This window comes from Trachymyrmex septentrionalis, unplaced genomic scaffold (genome assembly GCF_001594115.1).
Source record: "Trachymyrmex septentrionalis isolate Tsep2-gDNA-1 unplaced genomic scaffold, Tsep1.0 scaffold2, whole genome shotgun sequence".
NCBI classification, from domain to species: domain Eukaryota; kingdom Metazoa; phylum Arthropoda; class Insecta; order Hymenoptera; family Formicidae; genus Trachymyrmex; species Trachymyrmex septentrionalis.
In genome coordinates this window covers 1,468,236-1,473,703 of record NW_017305179.1, presented here as the reverse complement: position 1 = coordinate 1,473,703, position 5,468 = coordinate 1,468,236, and the positions used below count along the sequence as shown (strand labels likewise).

Sequence of the window (5,468 nt, the reverse complement as noted above, 5' to 3'; positions counted from 1 at the left end):
TCTCTCTCTCTCTCTCTCTCTCTCTCTCTCTCTCTCTCTCTCTCTCTCGCGCGCGCCTTCCGCTTTTCCCCGTCATCCCTTCCTTGCGCTACTATGCTTCTTCAACCCTCAGTCGTCCGCCCTCTTTCGCGCGTATCGGAAGCGTCCATCAGCCCCAACATCCCTGAGGCATTGTTTCTCTTCGCTGTCCAAACCTCGTGGCGAACGCGTAAGATATCGCTACGATGCGATTGTACAGCGAAGCCATTTTCTCTCTCTCTTTCTCAACTCTCTTTACTTATACATCTATCTTTTATCCCGTCACTCTGCTTGGAGAAATCTCTAGCAACAACGGAAAACTACATCGCTGTCAAAATGTTTACAAAATAGCAACTTATTCAATTAACTGATATTAATCGCACTACAATATCCTTAGCTTTAATACAGTATGTTTATTTTCGTACGTATAGTACGTTCTTTTGCTAAGATAAAAGACAACGTATATTTTTAGTAAGATTTGGATAATATTGGCACACCATAATTGTGTCTAGAAGAGTCTTATACTTAAATATTCAGAATTGTTAATGAATTTATTAATATTTATCTTTATTATGCTGGAATTATTCTTAACTTATAGAATTCTGAAACCCTGAACGACAACGTCGGTATCGTTATTTTAACGTTGCGCAAGTGTCACATACTCTAAATTCTCCGAAGTGTGAATCTTACTCTAAAAAGTGAGAATTAAGCCAGTCTTGAAAAAAAGAGTGATTCAGTTTTCAATCTCTAAGAGATCTCACTCTTCGGAATGAGATTCGCTCTAAAAGTTTTAGAGAGTACGGTGAAAAAGCTGCGCAACGGCATTATCGGTACTATCGCTAAGAGTTGCATAGAATTCAGCAAAATTCCATTGTTATACAATATTTCTAGTTGCTTCCACATTAATGAGCGCATACATGCTCGAATCAATCATTTCTCCGGGACTCGAGAAGACACCCATTCGATGTGTCTCCTCCGATGTAACTCCTGAGTCGCGCCGCACGGAAAGAGATTCGTGTCGGTCGATCCCTCCTCGCCCCCCGCACCCCTTCCTGGTCATCGCTTTATCAGTGGATGCTCGTTTGGCGCCGGCGGCATGCATCATTAAGCTTCCAGCGTGCCGTAACGCCGACGAGGCTTACTCGCACGAAGCACAGAGCCCACATACACGCTCTACCGCCCGACATTCCCTCGTAGCCTCCCTCGAAACCGTCCGCGCCCCCCCCCCTCCCGCATTTTCCGACCACCCTCTGCCATCCTTCTACGTGTCTCTTGCTCCCCCTCCCCCTCCCCCTCCCACCCCTTCCCTCTCCTTCACACGTACACTCATACGGCAGATACTCGAGCTTTCGCGTAGACTCTCACGCGGTCTTGAGCTCACACATGTGTGTGTGTGTGTGTGTGTGTGTATGTGTGTAACGGGCAGATGTAATAAGAGCGTGTACGTGTGCACGCGTGGCACACGTGTGTCCATATATAAGGTACACAGACGTACACAATCGCCGACGTACCCTTTCGCGTTCCACCACCCTCGCGCTCCACAGCCCAATTCCCCTTAACGCTAATTTATCTTAATTACATTCTACGCGCGTCGGCATGCGTCCGTGTTCACGCGGGCGCACGTATGTGTACGCCCGTGAATGTGTACGTCGGTGACATGTCGACGATGTGGTCGAAACGTAGATGCTTCCCCTTTGCCGACGTGTGGAATTTTCGGAGGATACACTTACAGGTACACGAGCGGAAAAGTTTACTCATAATAGTCGGATAGTCAAAATATGTTTAGTTGAAGGAGGAACTTTGTATTAAAGAGTTTTCCCGGGAACGCGCGCGTAAACTTATAAGTTAGGAGTTTGAAGGCAATATATAATTTTAGTGAAATTAAATTTTCATGCGAGCACCCACAGCGGTAAACGATATATTAAAAAATACTACAATCGTTATATATCGTCAAATATTGCAATTATGCATAACATGTAAAATTATAAATATAAAATTATGATAATATTGTGCCTTACATATTATCTGTATCTCTTCAATTTTCGTATATCTTTTTTGCAATAGAAACGAATCCATTCTTTGATGAAAGTAAGTTATTTCGTTTATTCGAATTTTCTCCGAACGTCATTCGTGCGTGTTTTTTGAAATTGATTTATTTAATAATGCTATTATAAAGTATCGTTATCGTTACGTTAGAAAAGATGAAACGTCGACTATTTTTCAAATCTAAACGTATTAAAACTATTGGTTAATAGTGTGCGTGAGTGTGAACACATGCCTAACTCATTCGTACGATAGTGTAAATGTAAGAGTGCAGTTTGTCCGCGCGTGGCAGAGCTTCGTTTACACGTATACACACGCGTGTATACACTTGTAACACGCGAGCTTTAATCTTCACGTCACGAAATATCCGCCTCGGTGTCCGTTCAGGGTCGAATTTCGACGGTGTGGTCTCTTCATCTTCTTCTCTCATTCTCTCGCTTCTCTCTCTCTCTCTCTCTCTCTCTCTCTCTTTCTTTCTCTCTTCTCTTCTCTTCATTGATCGACGATTCGCCGAAATTTCGTGGTGACGCTATGTAGCTACCGGAGTTCCTCCTTTTTCCTCCCACGTTATCGTAAGTTTGCCCATCCAATTTTGTATAGTTTACAGAGTGCGATTTTCTGAATTAACAAATTTTCACAGAGCACTGCAGTCCCCCTCCCCTCGTTTGAACTTGGTCGCAGGTTTGCTGTGTTTATATGGAATTCTAGAATTCCGGTGTGCTATGAAGATACAGTCGGATACTGTGAATGTCGAGAATTTAGAACGATAAACATTGTAATTGCATGCACATGCAGGAGTAATATAAAGAAAATTAAAAATCTCATTTTCTCAATTATTATGTAGGTATACAAAAAGGTAAAATCTTTTCTTTTGCAAATATCGTATCCTCAGAATTATTTTGGTCTTCGGAAAAGCGATCGAACAAATTATTAGAAATTAAAACTCAGAATTTTTAATAAACGTAATAATATTAAAGCATATGATATTAAACAATAAAATAAAAAAATAATACAAATTCAGATGAGAGTCATACGCTGTTGTAGAAGCGAAGAGATAGGATAATCTTCAGATATTGAGAGATGGTTATCTTCATTTTATTTCGAACGTTTCGGCTCACTTCATCAGGGGTTACAAAACCGAAAGAAATTCTGCCATTGGGAGTAAGTCACTTGCAGATTGGCAGAAATGCAGCATTCGTTACATTCAATGGAAAACGAAAAAAATGAAGCTCAGAGAGAAATAACGATTTATAATCGCGTACAATTAGATAAGAAAAGTTACACTGTATATATTAGATATATATCGTTTTTTTCTGAATATGATTTCGCGTATGTACGACATGACGTGCCATTGAAAATTCTCAATATTATATTTCAATTATTTAAAGCTCACGAATTCTTACTATATAACAATTGATTTATGTATTGTATGTTATGGATAAGAATGTTAATTGCTCGTAAATAATAATAAATTTGGAATGTACTGCCCCTTATGTGTATTTATTCTATAAAATAGTTAGCGTTCTTTCGGCCCTTTATTACCCCTTCGATTGTTAGCTCCCACCGATCGAATGAGAAGGTTGGATATATGAAGCGGCGCATAGAACCCCATACGATTGGGGAGGCAGTGGCGGCGCGGATGGGGTTGGATCGCGCGTTTATCTTGAGATTGAGCATTAGGATTCAGTATATAGCGCCGGCCGTGCCGCGGGAAGATAAGGGGGTAATTTCTGTCCGCCGAGGGGGGTCAGAACTGCCCGTAGCTCATCTCCGCTGCGTACATATAGTATATACGTGCCACCCCCGTGGCGACTTGGCCGAGCCTCCGTGGCCGAAAGTCGTTTCCACGATCTTAGGGACGAGGGCTCGGCTTAAGCCCCATGCAAATTAGATACGGGATCTTATGGCTGCAGATATGCCGCGGTATACGAGTATGACAGCGGGACAGTCGAGAGGGGGTCGCCGGTCAAAATGCCGTTAATAATTAGTGTCATAGAGCGGTTTACCTAAATGATTCATCGGCCGAGGTTTGTAGAATTTTGTTGGCACTAATAGCACTCATTAAGATTGAGGCCACAAAGTAATGCTCGGCAACGAGATTTACTCTCTTACATTATGATAATGTTGAAGAAAATGGAAAAGATAAAACACGCAAACCGTTTATAAAATGATACGAAAATAAGGGTGAGTACACGAAGTGAGCTGAGAATTGAGAAATACTCTAAAATTGTGTACTAGTCACTTTGAAATCATTTCGTGGCGTAAACGTATATACATATGTAACGTACGTATGTATGTGTTTATGTGCATGTGTAAATGTGGTTCCTTTAACGATAGCGGCTCCGACGACACGCAGCGTTCTGGGAACTAAATGCGGTGCGTGCACCGAGAAAACATATCGCGTAGCGTTGCGTGACATTCCAAATATCTGAGCTAAAAAGCGGCTTTCGCGATAATGACGACGTAGTACAAGATCAGAACGATTCCGACTGCCAGGCATCGCCTGTCACGCCTGTTTTCTACACGCCGCGCCGGGCAAATTACTCCGCGACGCGTAACGTAACATCGTTGCGATTCTAATTGAAGTTGCGTGTCATTCGCAAGACTTTGCGATGCATGATCGAGAAGAAGACCGAGAGCCAAGGACGCGAATGAGTTTTGACATCTGCGATCTGTGAAAATGTATCCAATCGTTAACTTTTTTACTGTTGTTCTTCTTCTTCTTCTTCTTCTTCTTCTTCTTCTTCTTGTTTGTCTTCCTCCAATTTCTTTCCAATGCATCGCGGTAGAGAAGTCGGTAGATGGAATAGTCAAAATAAACGATGATGCTAAGAGACGCGGTATCGGTAATTGTACGTTCGTGAGAAAAATCTGTTGGTACATTTCTCGTTTTGTCAAGCATCGTTTGTCTGAGAAAGTATTATTTAAGATTCGAAGTATCTTATATTTTAAGTTAAGAAATTAAACGAAGATAAAAACAGGTGAACAGAAGTGAAATGTACAAATGTTTTAATACACCATGGATCATTTGTTCTTAAATTGCCTGTGTAGAAAATTGAGACAAAACAATCTCTTAAATTCCCTCAAGAATGAGTTACTTTAATCGCAAGGATCAATTTTTCAAAATAAAGAGGAATTTCTTAATTGAGTGGTCTTCCTGATTATTAGGAGGACAAAGTCTTCCGAATGTGAGTGCTGTTCGACGGTTTTTCGGAGGGGTGCTACGCCGTTGAATTTTCGCATGAGTCAAAGTCCACAAACCCCTTCTGATTCCAACCGATACCCTAGAGACTGTTCTCGGATCAATGGTGTAGGACAAAGATAGTATCCATATCTTACGTGCGAAATTAATATAATTTAATTAAATAAAATAGTAATTAATTTAATAGCGGCAAAGCACCGCTTGT

At 41.2% G+C, this 5,468-nt stretch overlaps 1 pseudogene; it reads left to right on the top strand.

Moving 5' to 3' along the window:
- Positions 1-1,684: 1,684 nt before the first annotated feature.
- The window catches only part of LOC108747394, a 23,707-nt pseudogene continuing 19,923 nt past the window's right edge, over positions 1,685-5,468 (top strand).